This window comes from Pogona vitticeps, chromosome 5, assembly GCF_051106095.1.
Source record: "Pogona vitticeps strain Pit_001003342236 chromosome 5, PviZW2.1, whole genome shotgun sequence".
In the NCBI taxonomy this organism is placed as follows: Eukaryota; Metazoa; Chordata; class Lepidosauria; order Squamata; family Agamidae; genus Pogona; species Pogona vitticeps.
In genome coordinates, this window is record NC_135787.1 from 149,069,833 (window position 1) to 149,075,832 (window position 6,000).

General features: G+C 39.4%; 1 long non-coding RNA gene across 7 annotated transcripts in view; it reads right to left on the reverse strand.

The window, feature by feature from the left end:
• Window positions 1-5,751, reverse strand: part of LOC110084632 (uncharacterized) — an 81,940-nt gene extending 76,189 nt beyond the window's left edge. For 2 of the 7 annotated variants that reach the window (XR_013537092.1, XR_012087359.2), the window contains exon 1: window positions 5,504-5,741. This is a non-coding gene — a long non-coding RNA (uncharacterized LOC110084632). Of the gene's footprint in view, window positions 1-5,503 lie in introns of all 7 variants that reach the window. The other 5 variants (XR_013537093.1, XR_013537090.1, XR_013537094.1 and 2 more) reach the window with 5 other exon arrangements.
• Between the last annotated feature and the right edge of the window lie 249 nt (window positions 5,752-6,000).

A 6,000-nucleotide genomic window follows, 5' to 3' on the forward strand; every position in this document is an offset into this window, starting at 1 on the left:
AATAAATAAGAAAGCCTTTCTCCTTTCGGCATTTATTTCAAATGAATCAGGCTTGTATTAGAAATGGTTCACTGAAAGAGAAAGAGAGAAGAGGGAGGGAGGGAGGGAAGAAGGGAGGAAAAGCTGTGGATATGAACAAAAATTGAGAATTCCACAGAGAATCCCTTCAGCTCCAGGAAAAAGCCTTCTTAACAAAGCTGGACTGATTCCTACCTGTGGGCAGACATTGTGGCAGGACTTCACACCCCTTATCCCTTTTCAGACAGACATTTCCCCCCTCAGCTAAAGCTCCTCATTTTACAGTCCAAAAAGATGACAGGTATTAGAAAAGGGCAGTCTCTGACATCAAATCACTTTTTAATGACCCTTCTTCGATTACTAGAGGAGGAAAATAGCCCATAGCAAAATTAAGAATAGCTATATTCTCAGGCTCTTTCCATGGTAAAGTAGCAATAAAGTTCTCTCATTCCAATCATTTCTACCCAATGGCCTACTGTTTAAGGAACATGTCTCTCACATAAATTAGTCTTGCTGGATTAGACCAATGGCCCATCTCGACCAGCCTTCTGTTCCCACAGCAGCCAACCAATTGTATACAGGAAGCCCATAAGCAGAACATGAGTACAAGCCTCCCTCTGGCTCATCTTCCACACTACAATACTACAGGCATTCTTCCCTTTGATAGTGCAGCTAATGTATAGCCATAATGACTAACTGCTATTTATCCTGCATTCGTCTGTATAACCCTATTTGAAAAACTCATCACAGGCGTGGCTGCTACTGCATCTTGTAGCAGGGAAATCCATAGTTTCAATTGTGCACTGTCTGAATAAGTGCTTTCTTTTATCTGTCCCGAATCTCACACCTTTCAACCACTCAATGATTCCAGATATTAATAGCATAAAAAAAAGGTGGGGGGGAATGGCTCTTCATCCACTTTTCCTCAGGGGGTTGGTTGAGGTTTAGATTCTTTTGGTTGTGCTTTCCTGCATCTTTTCTAGTTCCACAATATTGATTTGCTATCCATTGACCAAAGCAATTCACAGTATTCCAAGTATAATCGTACTATATAATTGTATAAAGGCACTGTAACACTGGGATGTGGTGGTGCTGTGGGCTAAACCGCAGAAGCTTGTGCTGCAGGGTCAGAAGACCAAGCAGTCATAAGATCAAATCCATGTGACGGAGTGAGCACCCATCGCTTGTCCCAGCTCCCGCCAACCTAGCGGTTCGAAAGCATGCAAATGCAAGTAGATAAACAGGGACAACCTCAGTGGGAAGGTAACAGTGTTCCATGTCTAAGTTGCACTGGCCATGTGACCACGGAAGATTGTCTTCGGACAAACGCTGGCTCTATGGCCTGGAAACGGGGATGAGCACCCCCCCTAGAGTTGAACACGACTGGACAAAAAATGGTCAAGGGGAACCTTTACCTTTACCTTTTACTGTAATACTGGCTGTTTTACTTTTCATTCCTCTCCCAATGATCCTCAACACAGAATTTGCCTTTTTCACAGGATCCGCCCCATCACTACATATGAAGTCAGGTTTTCATGTCTCAATGTGAATCAAGTTTTCCTGGCAATGAACCATATTTGCCATTCTAATGCTCTTTATCCCAGTTTCAGGAGACATTTTAAGCTGTTTACTAGTTCTTTGGATTTTAACATCCTACATACCAGAGTGTCAGAGTTCAGTCCTAACTCTGTATCATTTATAAATACTGTAAGTTAAAGGCACAGACTTCGGAACTGATCCTGGTAGACCCTACTTGTTAATCACTCCCTTACAAAAACCTTTTTTCATTCATTACTACAGTAAGCCTCATATTCCTTAAGTAGTTACAAGCATATTCTCTTATCCCATAACAGCTGAGTTTGTTCAGGAGTCTTTGGTGAGGGATCTTGTCAAAAGTATTTTAAAAGTCTAAATAAATAATGTCCACCAAGGTCAAGCTAGGTATCAACAGAAACACATTTTTCCTTCTATTAATTCTTTTCATCTCCTACAAGGAAGCGCCCTGAAAAATACATGCCTTGACAACCTTCCATATTAAATTCACATTTAACTTCCAGTAACCAGTCACAAAGCAAGGCACACTAAACACAAGATGCAAAGCACGGAAAATCACATGATGCAACAAGCAAACATCTTTAGTCATTTGAAAAAACACCTGTTTTTAAGGAGATGTTAAACATGTCATTTAGTCTGACCTTTAGTCCTTCTTTATCCGTGTGATTCCAGTAATTGCCTCAATCTGACTGACTGCACTGTGAAGTCTCTGTATTTCTAGGACAAGAGTCATTTCCCCTCAATTTCATCCTGTTCTTCAAGGGTATTGGTATTCCAACAGATCATAAGTCTTAAACAGGTGAGGAAAACTGCATTTTCTAATATCCCTGTTATTAAAAAGGGTCTTCTATTTTGTCTGTTCATTCTGTGATAGTAACCTCACCCCACTGTCTTAGCCCGGAGCCTGTCCCCAGCACTATCAGGTTAATTATTCCACAGCAATTTCTGGCCCACTAACTCAGCCTTTGTGCACACAAAACAATAAGCACTACTACAAGCCATTAAGCCTGTCTGCTAGATAAGTATGTCAGACATACAAATTGTCCCTTTGCTTAGTAAAATTGCAGTTGTTTATTAAGATGAAGAACACAGTTACTAACAATATTCTCAATCCACCTAGGTGAAAGGGGATTTTATATTTTTATATACACAGAGCTTTCTATATATTCAAGACTTTGCCAATCAAAATTTGAAATGGCACATGGGTATGAAGGGATGTACTTCACTGGATGTTGGTATGGCTTCCCGTTTGTAATCTGGACATTATACTGAATTTGTGAGGAATGTCATATTCAGCTATAACATCTGTGACCATAACATCTGTTTATGAAAAAAAATTCAACAGGTAAGGTTTTCCCTTGTGCTAATGAGTATTCTTAAACTCGCACTCTGAAGACATCAGATCAGAAACTATCACTGCTTACAAAAATTTTATGTTTCCAAACTTCTGCTTCCCTACAGGAACAAATGTGTTTATTTATGCCACAACCTTACTTATTAAGATTCATTTTGCCTGTGGCATATTGGCAGCTGGACACCTCTGCCAGCCTCTGAGTATTTTACTGGACATGGTTGCCCTAAATGACTGTGTTGTCTGCCTATTGGAGCTACTGTGAGTCAACTCTGAAGGCAACCAGATCAGACAGATAAATGCTATTTGTGCTAAATTCCACTTTGGTGGCCGCGGCACAGACCTTTCCTTGGATGCCAAGGCTAAAGCAAGACAAGACAAGCTGCCCAGTGAATACTACGCATATTTTGAATGCAATGGAATAAAAACAATCTTCCACAACTTCCCCATGTGTTTTACAGAATCTTCTTCAATAGTACTGGGGGGAAAAATTCCCCAACAAAGGAAGCTGTGAGGTCCTTACACAATACCAATGCAGGAGAAGGTGATGCTTTTATAACCACCACCGCATGCTCTCAAGTCAATTCTCGAGGTTTTCCAGGTAGAGAATATTCAGAAGTGTTTTACCATTCCCTTCTTCTGGGGCCACCCTGTGACTGTGCAGCTTGCCCAAGGCCACACAAGCTGTCTCTACTAGCAGAAGGCACAGTAGGGAATCAAACTTCCAATCTCTCTTAAATTACTGAACTATCTAGCCAGCATAATACACCACTAAAAATAAAGGCATCCCCTCCTGCATTTGTATCATGAAAGGACCACATGACTTCCTGTGTTGTTATTGTTGGAAATTGTGAAGATATTAGGAAAAGCCTCCTCTCAGCACTCCCAAGAGGACTACATAGACGCTTGACATCAATCAAACTGGAATGGAAACTGAAAATAATAACTGCTTACACACTCACCAGGTGATGCTATTTATTTGGCCTTAAAAGGATTCTCCTACTTGGTGAGTAAACCAAATTTTATCCCAGCTTTCTGATGGAGATTGCAATGCTTCTGTGTTGCCTTTTCCTCCACCTTCCAGCCAAGCAGGAAACTTGCATTTCAAAAACAAGTGATGTGTATGTGAGGGAAGCGTATACAGATTAATTGGCTGTCAGAATTAAGTGGGTGAAAAATTCAAACCACATTACCAGGGTTTGAATTTTGAATTGGATACCATTAAACCACATCCCCATAGACCAGTTGCAGCCAACTTTCAGCTCACCTTAACAAGCACACCTGGCAGACTTCTACCATAAATGTTTGGGACTATCCACAAGATATTGGTGCATGACATGAAGAATTAGATTTTAATCATGAAAACTCACACTGTTTGATATCTCTCTCCCTCCCTCCCCCCAGTGATCTAATAAAGGAATAACCTTCTCCTGCTTTCTTCAGTAATAGTTACAAAGATTCTCAGTGTCACATGTCTATCTGGCTACTTAAAATAGACTGATGGACAAGAGAAAAGCAGTACATGTTGAATATTTGCTTGTTGGTCAAGACAAAAGGCAATAGTCTGATGGTCCCAGAAACCAGAAACTAATAAGCTTAACCCGTTATTTATGTTGACTTTTCCACCCTAAACTTTCCAAGATAGTTCCAAAGCAGCCTTGGGGAAAAACAGTTTTTAACAAGGGGACAGGAAAACATTGTCTAAAATTAGCACTTGGGAAATATAAACAAGACAACCATATTATATCTACAAGTTTTAGTAACATATAATTAATGCTATTTACATATTTTGTATTAGAATAGCAATCTGAGTCATACCTGGCTCAGAACCTAAAGCTGTACTTTCCCCATGAGACTTTTGCTGTGGAATTATCTCTTTCAAATAAGATAAATAAAATAAAGTAAAGTCTTTGATATTTGGAAAAACAAGCCCTAATGATGTTCTATTTTCATTTGCTTGCTGTTTCAGCCGATTAGATAGAGAGATGCAGATATATGAAAAGAGTTAAAATACAGGGAAATATACAAAAATGGTAATTGGTTTACAGAGAGGAAACTGTGTTTTAAAGAAATGTAAATTGCCCAGATCACAGAATGATTCATGGCTTAAAAGGCATTCCAGGAAGTGAGGGAAAACCAAGAAGAAGACATCAATGAAGGAAGCCTCCAGCTGCACAGAAACAGTTACTGTACCCAGCACTTTTCAAATATAAATCTACTATGAAAATATGTATAAAAATATAAAACTATATTATAGCCCATTAGTAAGAAATATAACAATACAGATTTACTTATGAATACCATCTTGATAAAAGGTAGTGAGGAGCATTTAAAAAAAAAAAAATCAATATCCAGCCTTTCTCCTCATGAAGGGCTCAAAAACTAAAACAAATAAAAATATAGTTCTTCAGAGAGATGTATAAACACACTATAACATTTTATAAAGCATTCAAAACTACCCAAAATAACTATGAATAGTCTGTATATGGATGTAGAAAGAAAAACTTACAGTATATGATACAGAGATCATACACCAAAATATCTCCAGTTTTTAAACCAGAAGCAAGAAAATAAACTGACCTGAGGCACAACTCACTTGAGGTTTTTTTGTCTCTGATAATGTTGCAACAAGCTTTCTTTCTCCAAAAAAATCTGTTTAGTTTTGGTGAAAAGGAGGGGGAATATGCTGTAACCTGTACTGCCAATGAGGTGGGGAGGGGAAGCACAGTTGTGGCTGATATCCTATCAATTAGCTGTAAGTCTCAGCTGGTCTAATTTAAGGGTGCTGAGAGACTTAGAGAACTTTAAAAAGCCAACAAGTGAGAAATGTGCTTGTATAATAATATTCCATAGTTAAGACTTGCCCTGCCTTACATATGTTGCCAATTCAGAAGTACAGGGCCCTTCCACTAGACTTAAACATACACCCCTCATGCTTTTTCCTTCTTTTGTGTGTGTGTGCGCGTGTGTGCGCGCGTGTGTGTGTGCGTGTGCGCGTGCGTGTGCGCGTGCGTGTGCGTGTGTGCGCGCGCAGTGACTAATCTCCCCATCTTCTTCTTGTATAGTTTGTAAAATGT